The sequence below is a fragment of the Acinonyx jubatus genome, chromosome C1 (genome assembly GCF_027475565.1).
Source record: "Acinonyx jubatus isolate Ajub_Pintada_27869175 chromosome C1, VMU_Ajub_asm_v1.0, whole genome shotgun sequence".
Taxonomy (NCBI): domain Eukaryota; kingdom Metazoa; phylum Chordata; class Mammalia; order Carnivora; family Felidae; genus Acinonyx; species Acinonyx jubatus.
In genome coordinates this window covers 160,235,283-160,250,042 of record NC_069381.1, presented here as the reverse complement: position 1 = coordinate 160,250,042, position 14,760 = coordinate 160,235,283, and the positions used below count along the sequence as shown (strand labels likewise).

Below are 14,760 nucleotides of genomic sequence, written 5' to 3'. Positions count from 1 at the left end.
AGCAGCAGGCCTCCACCTCTGTCTGGTGCCCCATACCTGCATGTATTTATTCCCATACTGCATGTCCCCTGGACTCTAGATCCTATATTAGGCAAGACCGATGCATTCCTGCCTTTAGATGACTCCAGGCAAAGTGGAGGACTCTCCATTACTAATCCTTGAGTGCTCTCCTTCCAGGAATTTTGCCATGGCCCAGCGTCATAAAACTCTACTCATACAGCTAGATTCATATCACAAAGAATTTAGAGTCTGAAAGAGCCTTAGACATCAACTATCCCAGTACTCCTCAGTAGGAGCACTGTCAGTATCTTGGGTAAGATCATCCAAAGCATCATAGGAAATTCCACATTCTGGGCTCTACCCAAGAATCCCACAGGGCTTCCCATTCCAACCCACTGCTTCTCACCCCCGACTAAAAATGAATCCACACATTTCCACCCGCCTCCTGAGTTGAGAACCACTGGTCTACCCAGTCCTGTCATTTTACAGGGAAGGGAATATTAGGCAACTTGTGGTCTTTTTATGCCTTTTCCTTCTGAACCCAGCAGAATCAGGATCCAAAGTTCTAATTTTACAATGAAGTTAGTTTCTGAAATATGCCTCTGTTTTTCATTCTTTCTACAGATATGTTTTTGTTTTCAAAGTTTTTCTTCTCAGAGTTACATGCTATGTGTTGCAAATATAAGTCTGAACCTTTCAGATGGATCAAGCAAGAATTATGAGCATTTTCAGGTTATTTATACATAACTCAAGATTTTGGCATAGTATTTTCTACATGTAGCCTGTTGCCTATCCACTTCTTAGAGACCTTTAATAACGAGAAATCTGCCTTTCCTTGTTCTGCACTCATTATCTCTGCTTTCGTCAAGCATCTTCTGGGAGAGTTATTGTTATCCCATTAAGTATGAAGGACAGAAACAAAACATTTTTGAACAGAAAGCTCTGGATCTTCATAGGACTTGAGCTGAGTATCATTTATCCTGTCTTGGGCACCAGAATCACATTTTAGAACTCATTTGCCTTCATACACCTGACCAGCTCTCTTCACCTGCATCTCTTTCTCTTTACACACTTGAATGCTCTGTAGATGAGGAAGAATCACTTACCCTAATCATTGGTGTAGCTGAGAGCTTCTAGTGCTTGGGTGACTCTTTTCCTTAATACTAAATGGTAGAGTCAATGAGAGTAATACCGAATGATATAGTCCTTGAGAGTAATACTTTCAAGCGGCATTTTCCTGAAGGAATCTCAGGCTCTGTGAACAATTATAATTGTGCAGGTGTCCAGAATAACATTGGCCTGCCAACTGGATGGACACCCTGATCTCTTGTGACTGTACCAAACAGATTTGTTATACCTTGTGGAAAGAGAAACATTTAATTTTTTAATTTAGCGTTGTTGTTTTTTTTCCTTGCTTGCTTCTTAAGTAAAACCAATCTAGTTTCTTTTTCTGAAGCAAAGGAGGAAGGAACAAACAACAAATTAATCAGACAGGAAGCGAATAACCACAGAAAGACGTCTGCCTCTGACTCAGTATGTCACATTTAACAAGAGGCCAGAACTTGTCCAAAATGGCTGTTTAAAAACGACCCCACACTTGCGTTAGAAGATGATGCCTTTTTCAGGGACCGTTTTCTCTCTGGGCTCACATCTTGCTTGTCTGTCTACCTGTGTCCCCGATCATGCCTTCCTACAGTATCCTCTAACGGTAAGAAAAATTATATTCAAACTAAATGTATTTCCTTTATCAGCTAGAGGGAAGAACTAAATGGCTTTTAGTGGGCCGTAGTATGTTGGGATAGTTTGATTTCTCAGTAGAAGACCACGTAATCGATTCCTGTTGCACAGAATGCTAGTTTCAACACTGTTGTGACTGTGGGCAATTTGTAACTTGTGTTTTGTGCCAAAAAATAAGCGAGATTTTCAGTAGAATTTTTCCTGACCCCTGGACAAGTTTGAATCTACAAGAATTTTTTTTTTCCATTTAAAATAAGGGTTGATGTCTGTAAGTATATCCTTTTGGTGCATGGTACAGTTGTCCACACGCTGCTTTTGAGTGATCGCTTTGGCAAGCAGCAGTTAGGTGCTTTTAACGTAAAGGGAGTCATTGGAAACTTCAAAGGAAAGTACCATGGAACTAAGCTGTTGCCATTCGATTGCTACAGATATGTCACTTAAGTTCAAATCCCAAATTAAACCATTTCAAAGAGGAGTATTTTAGGAAAAAGACAGTCTGTCTTTAGAACCTTTCTATTTAACACCTTAAATACTGCTAACCAAATTCTGTAGCATTCATTATAACTATTTACAGTTAATATGATTAACACTTTGTCATAAAATACTGTAATTTAAAATTTTCAAGCAATGTACCTAGAGACCTATAGAACAGGATTAAGGAAACTTTGTATAAAAAAAACATTTTCCCCCCTGTGGGGCACATATGAAAAAGTGACCTGACATACTCCTTTTTCCCCATGGAGAAATATAAAATAAAGCTTGAAAATATTAAGAGGGCCCATACAACTTTAGTTGGACAATAAGGACAAGTTCTTTTAAATAATTTAATGGTATAAGTAGTGTGTGCAGTAGAAAATGGAGAAGTGGTAAAATGGAGAAAAGGTTCAGGAAGATTGTGATTAAGAAAAGTAGAACAGGGGGCGCCCGGGTGGCTCAGTCAGCTGAGCGTCCAGCTTTGGCTCAGGTCATGATCTCACCATTTGTGAGTTCGGGCCCCGCGTCGGGCTCTGTGCTGACAGCTCAGAGCCTGGAGCCTGCTTCAGATTCTGTGTCCCCCTCTCTCTCCACCCCACTCCTGCTTGTGCTCTGTCTCTCTCTGTCTTTCAAAAATAAATAAACATAAAGAAAAAATTAAAAAGGAAAAAAAGAAAAGTAGAACAGCTTGGTATATAGAAAGATAGATAAGTGAGAAGGCAAGAGAAAGAAGAAGACGGGATAGTGAGAGAGGGAGGTGAGAGGCTGGAAAGGCTGGTCAGTCAGTGTGGAAGCCACGTCCTTCCAATTCATTTGGATTGTGGGTCTTAAGTGTTACCCATTAACTTCATAAAGTTATGCTGCTTCTGAACTGGCACGTCATCTAGTCAAAACCCTTCCTTTTGTAGTCTAAAGAGGTTTAAATGATTTCTCTAGAATCCCAATCAGGCTTTTTGCTGTTCTTTGAAAAGTTCATACATGAGTTCATTGTTCACAGCTCTTTAATTACTCTAATATTTAAACTTTTAAGGATCATACAGACACCGGATAAAGTGCAGTGTTCTGAGAACTGTCCGTGATAAAAAGGATTCCCTGGGGTCCAGCAGCAATCTCACCCTGCTCATTGATGAAATCAGATTCTAGATCTGGCCCATAGGCTGGAAGTTGTCCAACCTATGCTAAAATGTAAGAGGAAGTGAGCTCCCTAATTTCTGGAGCTTTCAAGTTTTATGCCCTTTGGAAGTCTGCTTAACATTTCATGAACATGTCACTTTACTTTCTAAGTTTCTGGCTGTTTAAATTGTGAAACATTTCAGTTTTGTTTAATCAAATTGCCATACATTTATGTCTTGTTGAAAAGAGCATTTCTCTTGAACTATCATAAATACCTCTGTCTGTATTTTGCAACCTTCACTCCTAAAAATTAAAACTGAAAAAAATACTAGAATAAGGAATGCCTTAATTAGTACGCTTTTTCTGAGAAATTTAAAATGCACTCTATACACATCTCCCTTCACCATTCATTTGTAATAAGGAGGTTTGCATGGATATGGACATGTGGGCTAAGGTTTCAATCGACTCCTGGTTTCTTTCTTATGGTTAAATAGAGGGGGGAGACAGTAGCATTTATTGAGCACTTGCTACATGTTAGGCTCTTTTGCTTCTTTTATTTTTAAAAAAATAGTGAATATTGTTACGCATTTGCCTTATTTCACTCTTGAATAAAATAGATTTAGTCTAAACTGGATTTAGACTATGCAATTTGCCCAAGGCCACCTAACAACTAAATGTGAAGTTTTCTAGAATTTCAAGAGCTTCTTTCATAAATGCAGTGTAGAGGCCACTAGGTGCCCTCTTGCAGTCATAAGACTGAGATTACAAATGCTTTGTTTTAAATGTCACAGCAACAGGGGCACCTGGGTAGCTCAGTCGGTTGACTGTCTGACTCCTGATATTGGCTCAAGTCATGACCTCCCGGTTCGTGGGTTCGAGCCTCACATCGGGCTCATGGGTCATGTGTTCCAGCCCCACATAGCTTCAGATATCTGTCTCCCTCTCTCTGCCCCTCTCCCACTCATGCATGCTCGCTTCTCTGTCTCTGTCTCTCTCTCTCAAAAAAAAACATTTTAAAAAAGGTTTAAAGGGGACGCCTGGGTGGCTTAGTCGGTTAAGCGTCCAACTCTTGGTTTTGACTCAGGTCATGATCTCACTTTGCACTGACAGTGCAGAGCCTGCTTGGGATTCTCTCTCCCTCTCTCTCTGCCCCTCCCCCACTCGTGCTCTCTGTCTCTTAAATAAATAAGCTTAAAAAAAAAAAAGTAAAATAAAGTGAATAACCATAAGGAAGACATTTTCCTTCCAGGTCTTTTGGCCTTTTTAGAAGTAAATTTGGTGATACTTTTGCTTGTATTGTAAGACTACACTTTCAGTGATAACATGAATAAAATATATTGAGTGTGTTGACATATATGCTGGGGGTAAGGGCACATGGGTAGATCTTAATCCTCCAGTGAAACTAAATATGCTGGAAGATTTAGGAAAACTCTGGCTTTAAAATTTGATCCCTTTAAAGAGAAAACTTAGAAGAGATGGGAAGTAGTGGGAAGAAACTCGATACCTTTTAGTTATGTGGATAAGGCAGAGAAAGGCTTCCTTTCCCTTTCCCACAGCTAAACCATGACAGGTGGAACGTTCAACTTATCTTCATTTTCTCACTTTTAAAAGGGCTTGGATGTCTATAAATTTGCATTCATTTTTAAATGAAGCATGTATGACAGTGGATTTAAAAAATTACTTGACTTCATAGCAACCTTTATTTCCCTACCAGTTACTCTTACAGTGAAACTGTGAATTTGTGTGCTACTGATCACAATGACATCGTAGATGTTTCAAAATGTCTTCTCTGAAAAATGCCTTTCCCACTCCCCCCTCCAAAATTAACTGTTTATCTAAAAGAACTCTAAAGGAAGTATTTCTGAACTAGCCAAGGACCCTCTAAATACAGCAAGACACAAACCCTTACCATTGAGAAAACAACCCATATGCAGAATTTACTTATCGTCTTAAATGATGATCAAGAAAAGAGCAAGTACATTTTGAGAAATGACGGGTTCCGTGTACAGACAGCGTGTGGTCCAGCTGGGATTGCGAATAACAGAGACCACTAACTAGATGCTGCTGCTGCTTTGCTTAAAGCTTGTTTCTTTTCTCTACCTTTTGCTTCCTCTTGAGTTGAGCAGTCTTTTGTTTTTCCTCTTTGTGTTAATTGCCTCATTGCCTACAGCCCTCTGAGCCTGGGCCTGCTGGAGGGTGGGGGTGGGGTGGAGCACAGAGATGTTGCGCTGTGACTCGTATCAGAAAATAGAAACTACAGGCAACTGCAGCTGTGAAAAGATTGTGCTGAAGAAACAGGATGGCTGTGGTTTGCTGTGAGCATCAATTTTCCTGTTGAGCATTGTTACAGGAAGTTGAAGAACAAAGCCAACTTCATCTTAATTAGTTCTAATGGTCTTCAGATCTTAAGCACATCCAACTAAGTTTGCATCATGCAAGAGTCTCTAAAGAATAGAATCCATAATAATTATGATAGGCATCCCCAAACTATGGGCTTTTTAAAATTCAGGATTTTAGTAGCAATTTGAGTTGGCTAAATGATTTTATTTCTACAGTGTAACTTGGAGTGGATTCATTGCCTTTATAATGAATGCTTCTACAATAACTTTTTATGGTTGTAATAACTCAATATGAATTTAAGAGCCTTTTCTTATTAAAACACTGTTGAGTTATATATATTATAACTTAATATTTATTGGTCAAACAAATGTGCATGTGTGTATATAGAGACAGAGGGGGGAGGGGGCATATGTGTGTGTTCATAAGCTGGACGGACCTACATGAAAATGTTTAGAATATCTGTAAATTATCTGCCTTATTATTAACCCCAACGCTTTTTCACCTATAATTTAATGATTATTATTTTTTAATTTTATTTATTTATTTTGAGAGAGAGAAATACAGAGCATGTGAGCCGGGGAGGGGCAGAGAGAGGGAGAGAAATTCCCAAGGAGGCTCTGCACTGTCAGCGCAGAGCCCGACACAGGGCTCGGACTCAGGAAGTATGAGATCATGACCTGAGCCGAAACCAAGAGTTGGACACTCAACCGACTGAGCCACCCAAGCTCCCCACCTAAAATTTAGTTTTTATCGAACGCTTCTTTCAGTGGTTAAATACAACTGTCATGTTTTATTTTCATCTTTGTGTTGTCACTCTTGAAACTAAAACAGCCGGTTGGGTTTATTTGGGAAAAATTGCAGTTGGGCACATGCAAGCTATGGCAAAATCATAGGCAAACCGTGAGATCAAAGGAGAGGAAGGTTACTTTACAGAGAAAAAGGAGGAAGTTGCAAGGGGCTGCTTTGATCGAAAGCCCGCTGGAGGAAAGTCACAGTTCAGGTGGTGGCAGTTTTTCATTGGCTGGGCAAGAAAATCTTCCTTCTGCCTGCTGGGGTAGTAAAGGAGGCTTCTTCCTATTGAAAAATGCTTCTTCCTGTTGGGGTCTGCAATTGAGGACATGTCAGTAGGGTCTGAGAGCTCCCTTTTCTGGCCTCCTGATTCCCTTTTATTTTTTTTATTTTGTTGGTTTATTTATTTATTTATTAGTTTTTTTAAAGTAGGCTCCACACCCAGGGCGGAGCCCAACATAGGACTTGAACTCACGACCCTGAGATTAAGACCTGAGCTGAGATGGAGTCAGACACTTAACTGACTGAGCCACCCAGGTGCCCCTGACTCCATTTTAAATGAGGTTTCCATTATTTGATTCCACATTTCCCCCCTTTTGATCAAGATCTTTCCTTAAAAGTATCGCTGATCAAGAGTTGCCTCGTCCATATCCCTCACTGCCAGGAAGGAGCTTTCCTGGGTGTTGTGTCCCATATCAGAAGGGAAGTGCATAGCAGTTGGACACCATTTAAATCCACATTTGAGTAACAAGGAAGATTAAGAGGGAGAACTCACAGGCATTTCCTGTCTCTTGTCAAGGTTGTACACATCGGAGACCATCTTGCAACACTGGGTTAGCATCACCTTCTTGCATATCGTTACTACAAAGTTTTGACAGGCATCAGGTACGGAACTTAAAAATAATTATACAAAACACAAAAACGTGACAATTCCAAATTGTATGATTCTGCACGCTGACCCTGGGCCTGAAGGTAGCCAACTGAACAAATCAAAGGAACGTGGAGAATTAGACAAAGCTCATGGTAGCCAATGTGCTTGTTTCCTAATTTTGTGCAACTGGGTTTCTACTTGCCCAGAGGAGTTCATCCATGTGCGGTACGTGGTGTTTGCCATCACACAAATGCCTCCTTGCTCAGCAGGTAGGTAATCGAAAGCTATGTGATTATCCAAAACTACCTTAGCCAGCAATTTATGTGATCATTGTTGGGCTGCCCCTGCTTTGACTATGGAACCTGGCAGCTCTCCTGACGTTAGGGAGAGATGTCTCATCAAGCATTCATTAGCACTTACTCGACCAAAGGGTGAAGACTGGTCTCTATGGAGACAAATCCAAGTCATACATGCCCCTCAGAAGTTCTCATTTTTAAAAAAAATTTTTGAAGTTTATTTATTTATTTTGAGAGAGAGACAGAAGAGAGTGAACAGGGGAGGGGACAGAGAAAGAGGGGGAGAGAGAATCCCCAGCAGGCTCCACACTGTCAGCATCAAGCCCCATGCAGGGCTTGAACTCACAAACCGTGAGATCTTGACCTAAGCCAAAACCAAGAGTCGGATGCTTAACCAACTGAGCCACCCAGGTGCCCCTAGAAGTTCTCATTTAATGAGCCATGAAGGTTTAGGGAGGTGGACCATTGGGAAGCTGCTCTTTTGTTATGAGGAGAAAAGAGAGTGGTGAATACAGCCAGGACTGCACATAGGGCTCCCTCATAAGGATTAGCATTTATGAACTCATTCGTCAGTGTGCAGGCATTAGCAACCAAGACTCAAATACCATGTTATCATGTATTAAAAGTCTTCCTAAACATATGGGTATGACAGCCAGCTTACAAATGGTCTGACTTACACTGGCTGTCCGCAGTGTCTTTCTCATATGTGTGTGTGTGTGTGTGTGTGTAGATATGTGTGTGTGTGTGTGTGTGTGTATATATATATATAGTAAAACCTTGGTTTGGAAGCATAATTAGTTCTGGAAACATGCTTGTAATCCAAAGCACTTGTATATCAAAGCGAATTTCCCCATAAGAATTTATGGAAACTCAGATGATTCATTTCACAATCCAAAAATATTCATATAAAAATGATTACAGTACTGTAATATAATACAAAATAATACAGAAAATATAAAATATAAATAAAAATAAACAAATTAACCTGCACTTAACTTTGAAAACTTTCCTGGCTGGTGTGAGGGAGTCCAGAGGAGGGTTATTGTGTAGGACGATTTTCACTTTCACTAACAGAATCACTGCTATCTGTTGGCTCAATGGAATCTTTTTCTGCATGGGGGCCATTGCAGATGCTCCCTCAGATGTTAACTACAGTATAGTATTAACAAACTCTTGTCACATACTGTATTTAATGTAACTGGCAATAAGACAGCAGAGGAAAGGGTGTGTGTCTACAGGCAGCCTGACCTAGAATGAAGCAAAGCATTCCTAAGCTTATCTTGTATGGAAAAGCAACGGACTGTCCATAGGTGCTGTGAAGTGACAAAAAGTACACTAGTGCCATTTGTGGGCACCTTCCAGCGTTCTGAAAAATCACTGATTTCTGCCAAACACCGTGGCCTGAGACCAAGTGTCTGAGCATGGGAGACCGCCACCCACAATCCCACAATGAGAGAAAGAGAGAGAGAGAGAGAGAGAGAGAGAGAGAGAGAGAAAAGAACCATTGGCTCAGTTGTGATCATGTGACATTCGGCATCACGTACTACTTATATTGCAAGACATCACTCGTTTGTCAAGTTAAAATTTCTTAGAAATGTTTGCTTGTCTTGCAGAACACTCACAGAATAAGTTACTCACAATTGAAGGTTTTACTGTACATATATACACGAGAGAGCTCATTTCTCCAACCAAAGATTGGGTTAGATTGAGGCAGGGAGCAATGGTGTATGGATATAATAATCTAACCTTATGAAAGGGACCTGAGGAACAGTTTAGGCATGCAGTGGCATTTGGGATTCCAGCAAAATTACTTACAGGATAAGCTAAGGAGTCACGTTGTCCTGACAGACAGAAGGTTCTGGTGACAAATCCAACAACCGGAGGAGTTTCCCCCTTTTGTAATGGATTGGGAAATGGAGATAAGAGCATTATCTGTCCAAGGAAGAAAGGGAGAAGATAGAGTAAGAAGCAACAATGAGAAAAGGACCTACAGGCCTGCTCCAGCCATCTTGAGAAAGCTGTCATCGGCTTCCATGCCTCAAAATCTTAGTTTCTGACCAATTGGTGTGCAGCTCCAGTCAGGGTTTGGTGCCTTTAGATGTGACATGAGAATCTAGGGGTCTATTCCTTGAAGTTTGGTGACACAGGGTTGGTTAAAAGTACTTAGTAGGGGCTCTTCGAGTGAGGTTGAAGACAGTTTTGGAGGCGTCTTTTCTAATAGATGAAATCTCCAGGTTGTAAGGTGTGATGTTTAAGGTCTTCACCTCCTGGGAGCATGCAGTGAAAAAAAACATTGTTCTATTAAAACATGGTCCTTTTCAATAGAAGCAAGTAAGCCTTTACAGTATTGGAGTATATCTCCTTTTATCAGCTGTCAAAAGACATGGGAGCCAGATGCATCAGGCACCCTGTGACATTCTCAGAGGATGAGAGCTTATGAGCCTCAAAAGGTTGGATCTGAGATCTAGAAGGACCAACAGCAATGCTTTTGGCCAGGTTATTTGAAAGGTCTCTACAAATTTTGCCGATCGAGTCTTACTAATGCTGTTAGTGCGTTGGACTAGCCCTGAGGATTGACGGTGTTTGGCACCACGGAAGAACTACAGAACTGGGCACGCAGCACAGACCTGTTGAAGCACTCGATGAGTGAAGTGAGTTCCTGGGTCACTGTGAAGCTTGAGAGGGGCTCCCCAGGTAGGGATAATCTTTTCTAATAGGATTTTAGCCACAAAAGAGGCCATAACCTGTCTACCAGGGAAAGCTTCCAGTCCAGTGAGAAGACACACAGATCAAGACTAAAACACATTTTTATCCATGAGATGGGAGGAACTGAATAAAACCCACTTGCCAAGCCTCTAACGGTCCATCGGGCAGTTTAAAATGCCTAGGAGCAGCATGGATGTATTTCCCAAGCTTGTATTTTACACAGGGAGGGCAATCAAGGTAGGCACTTTTTGCAGCCTTATTAATATTTCCCCACCAGTATTGTTTCATAAAGCCTATCATCTTATCAGCAGACTGATGATTTCATGCACGTACAGTGGTTAGTGATGGGAATTTGAGAATCTTTGGCAGGACTGCATTGTTATTTGGTTCAAGCCAGAGTTCTCTCTTTTTACTGAACCAACAATTATCAGATTTCCAATATCGTGTTTTCCTCTCCGGGGCCAATTGTTGGGCATCTCTTGTCAATTTTGGGGATTTTCCTTTGGAGGAACATCCTTTTGGACCATGAGAGGTTTGCTTATTTGTTCCCTGAAGACCGGCATTTTTGACGGAAACATCGGTTTTCTTCAGCCTCCAGGGAGTCAAGTCTGGAATGCCCAGTTATCTTAATACTAGCTACGGCAGCTGGCAAAAGTATGGCATCTAATAAAAGTGTTAGTTTTGTTCCCATTAGAGGTAAGGAAACCTTGCTGTTTCCATAACATCCCAGTCATGGGCCACCCCAAAGGCATACTGACTGTCCGTGTAGATGTTTGTTGAGTTTGCCTTTGGCTAAGGTTCAAGACTGAATAAAGAGCCTATAATTCAGCCTGTTGGGGTAAAGGTAAAGAAACTCTTTTACAAAGGGTTGTAATAGTGTGCCCGGCATATTTACCATTTTCATCCCTTGAATAAGACCCATCAGTAAACCATGAAAGATCTGCGTTGGTGTGAGAAGTTTTCTGTAAATTATCACGGGGAGTCAAAAGGTGCTGTGTCAGCCTCACGCAGTTGTGAGAGGCTCCATCACTGAAGAGGGAGAGAAGAGTGGCATGGCTAAGGATATTGCAGCGAGAAAGAGGTACATGATGAGCGGTTAGTGGGGAATTTCACGGGAGATGAAGCGACTGGCTGAAAGGTGTTGTGTGGTGAGAATTCAGGAGGGCCTCTGGTGCATGGGACAAAGATCGTTAGAGGGGGTCCCATGATTGTTTCTTCAGTGGCCTCAACCAAAAAGGCAGTGTGGCAGGAATGACTCTGAGAAAAGGGAGGTATCCTCATGCCTGAGGGTCCAGTTGTTGGCTATAATAATGCCCTATGGATCTATGATGGTTTCCATATTTTTTGGTGAGTGTTCTAAGGGCATTCTCTTCTCTCTCACAAAAAGGGGGAAAAAAGAACCTCCCTGATATCCGAGGGCAGGGAGCTTTATTAAGCTTTTCTTTAAAGTCCCCAAGTCTGTGTTATCCTGATCTTCCCAAATAATAGGGTCAGGTTTGTTGTTGTTGTTTTTATTTGTATGTCGTTTATTTATGTATATGCTGTATGGTGTTGTTGTTCATTTATTTTGAGGAGGGGAGGGGCAGAGAGAGAGGGAGAGAGAGAATCCCAGAATCCCAAGCAGGCTCCGTGCCGTCAGTGCAGAGACCGATGCGGGGCCTGATCCCATGAACTGTGAGATCATGACCTGAGCCGAAATCAAGAGTCTGATGCTTAACCAACTGAGCCATCCAGGCACCCCCATGGTTTGTTGTTTTTTAGTAAAACATATAGGGGTTGGGCCACAGGAGAAAAGTTTGGAATCCAATTTCGATAGTAGCCAGGTAGCCTGAGAAAACCTCATAATGGTTCTTCGTTTGAGGTTTTGGGATGTTGAGGATACCGCTCAGCCTATCTGAATCTAAATGTAGCCCTTTTCTGAGATTTATCTGGGGTGGCTGGGGTGGGGAGCACAGGGGGGCAGGGAGGCTGAGCCTCTGTGGTCCACAGGTTTATCTATAAGTCAGTTAGTGCACAGACAGAAGCATAATAGCAACAACAGAAAGTTGTAAAACAACTAGATGAAAGAAGCCTGATGGGGTGGCAGTCCCCTGAAAGGGTCCCTGTACCACAGCCTGGCCCCTGAGAGGTATTGGATAGAAGTTCATTGTGATCTTTGCAACAGGGACCAACTCACGAGAACCAAACCCAAAAGGGTTCCTGGTAATTGACCAGAATCTAGCCATTCCTTGCTCAGTGTTAGGATAACGGGATGACAGGTTAGCTGGCGAAGGGGGAGTCTGATACAATGATTTTGAGGCCTGAGGGGCATTTCATCCACCAAGCACACAGATGATCTGTTCCCTGGATAGCATCTTTGGGGCCCTGTGGGTGGACCTGGCCACCCCCTTCCTTGGTAAGCTGCTTTCTCCGGCTCTGTTAACACCATTGCTTTGGCTGCAGTGTCTTTCACAGTAAGTTGCTCCTAAATCCAATTTCCGATCCCCATCCTTCCTCCTGGAGCTAAGACACGTGTGACACTGAGGCCTCGGAAGGTGACTCCTGCCCCAATACAGGCATCATAGCACAGGCGCCCAGCACTGGTTACGCCGCCCACTTGGCCCCACAGGTGACTGGCTGGTGTCATCCAGAAAAGGCCAATTTAAGGAACACATTTTAAAAGAATCTGAGACCGTCTTTTATTGAAAAACAAATTCTGACCTAGTCTACAGGTGTCAGCCCTTTACCTGCCTAAAAATGCTTATCTAAAAACAGCAGGGATTGAAAGGATTGGATGTGAATGAATTTCTGTCTTTTGGTGAGTTCCTTAGACTCCCTGAGTCTCAGTGTCCTCTGGAAGGTGTGCGGAATCACGCTAGTTTGCAATGTCACTGTTACAAGTTAGCGATGTTCTAAGTGCCTTCGATCCACTTGATGGTCAGTAACTGACAGCTATTGTTGCTGCTGTGGAGGCTCTAAAAATTCATTTCTCAGCGGTCCACTTGGAACGGAACTGTTCCAAACTGTCTTCATTCCCGCCATCCAGCGCCTCTGATACGTCCAGCCATGTCCTTTTAGCTCTTACATTCCCTTTGTGCTCACAGAAAGCAAGCCATCTAGCGATACTTGAAGAGAAAGTATTTGTTTCAGGTGTAAGTTTTACACACTAACCTTTAGTGCCTGAACGGAATTAATTTTTTTAATTCTACGTAAATCGTTTTCTTCACTTAACCAACATTGAGAACAAGAGCACCTGGGTGGCCTTGTCAGCTAAACACCTTACTCTTGATCTCGGCTCAGGGCACCATCTCACAGCTTGTGAGTTCGAGCCCCACGTCGGGCTCTGTGCTGACAGTGTGGAGCCTGCCTAGGATTCTCTCCTCTCTCTTTGCTCCTCCCATGCTTGTGCTCTCTCTCAAAATAAGTAAATAAACATTTTAAAAAAGGGAGAGACATCGAGAACAAAAGAAAGAGAATTCTGGTGTTTGAAATTCAGGACACATGTTCCATGTAGTTCAGGTGGTGAGTGTCCCAGGCTGCCCACTGGTTTAAGGCTCAGATTCTGCAACAGGCATCTCCTATTTTAGTGCACATGGATCACCTCGGCATCTTGCTAAAATGCCGAAACAAATTCAGTGGTGGGGAGAGGGACTGAGATTTGACATTTCCAACAGCGCAGGGTGATGATGCCCTTGCTGCTGACTAGGACCGCACTTGAGTAGCAAGGACAGGGTGGGAGAAGACGGGATTACTTAGGGGCGAGAAAGTGGGTGAGGCCGGCCCCGTGCTTGGGATCTGGGGCTTTGGATGAGACTCCGGAATGGGACTCCGAGGGGGGGTGGGTTTCGGGCTAGGGAGCTCCTGGGAAACTTCCTTGCCCCGTGGTTTCTTCAGCTCCTGATGCTTGCCGGGCTTCCCCCTTCCCACTGCCACTGGCCAGGTTTTCCCCGCACTCTCCCACACCATCACAGACTCTGGCTTTCCTCTTGTTCCCAGAGCTGTCACACTGTGCACAAAGCTTTTCTAGTGAGGTGTATTTCTAGTAAACAGCCTGGGAGTCAGAGTTTGGGACCTGGTCTCTTTTTTCTCCCTCTTTTTAAAAACTTAGATCCTGTAAGGAAATGCCAGATAGCACAAAGATAGGAATCCAGCCCCCTTGCCCATCTTCCCTGCCTGCTTTACTTTATCCCTGTCCTCTTTCTTGGAAGACTGTAAGACCTTTGCAGGCAAAACCAGAAAAAGATTGGTCTTTGCATTTCCACAGTGTGTGCCCAGACCCCGGTGAATGCCAGGCATCTGCAAGAAGACACGCAGTGAGCAGGAGCAGGAGAGCAAGATAGGATGTCGTCATGGAAATGAGTGGGGATGAGGAGACGCTTGAACATCAGATTTGCTAGGATTCATTTCTAGCAGTTTTAAGACCACCTTCCAGCTCACTCAGGCCCCAGGCCCAGA

The 14,760-nt window shown here is 42.7% G+C and overlaps 1 protein-coding gene and 1 long non-coding RNA gene across 6 annotated transcripts in view; one reads left to right on the top strand and one right to left on the bottom strand.

Moving 5' to 3' along the window:
• Nucleotides 1-14,760, bottom strand: part of LOC128314068 (uncharacterized) — a 132,372-nt gene that overhangs the window by 36,297 nt on the left and 81,315 nt on the right. The gene's annotated exons all lie outside the window — the stretch shown is intronic.
• The window catches only part of WIPF1 (WAS/WASL interacting protein family member 1), a 123,329-nt gene that overhangs the window by 79,478 nt on the left and 29,091 nt on the right, over nt 1-14,760 (top strand). Inside the window, exon 1 of one of the 3 annotated variants that reach the window (XM_015086410.3) lies at nt 676-1,708. The exons of the other annotated variants lie outside the window; for them this stretch is intronic. The gene's annotated coding sequence lies outside the window, so the exon portion shown is untranslated. Of the gene's footprint in view, nt 1-675; nt 1,709-14,760 lie in introns of those variants that run through there. 3 annotated transcript variants of the gene reach the window in all.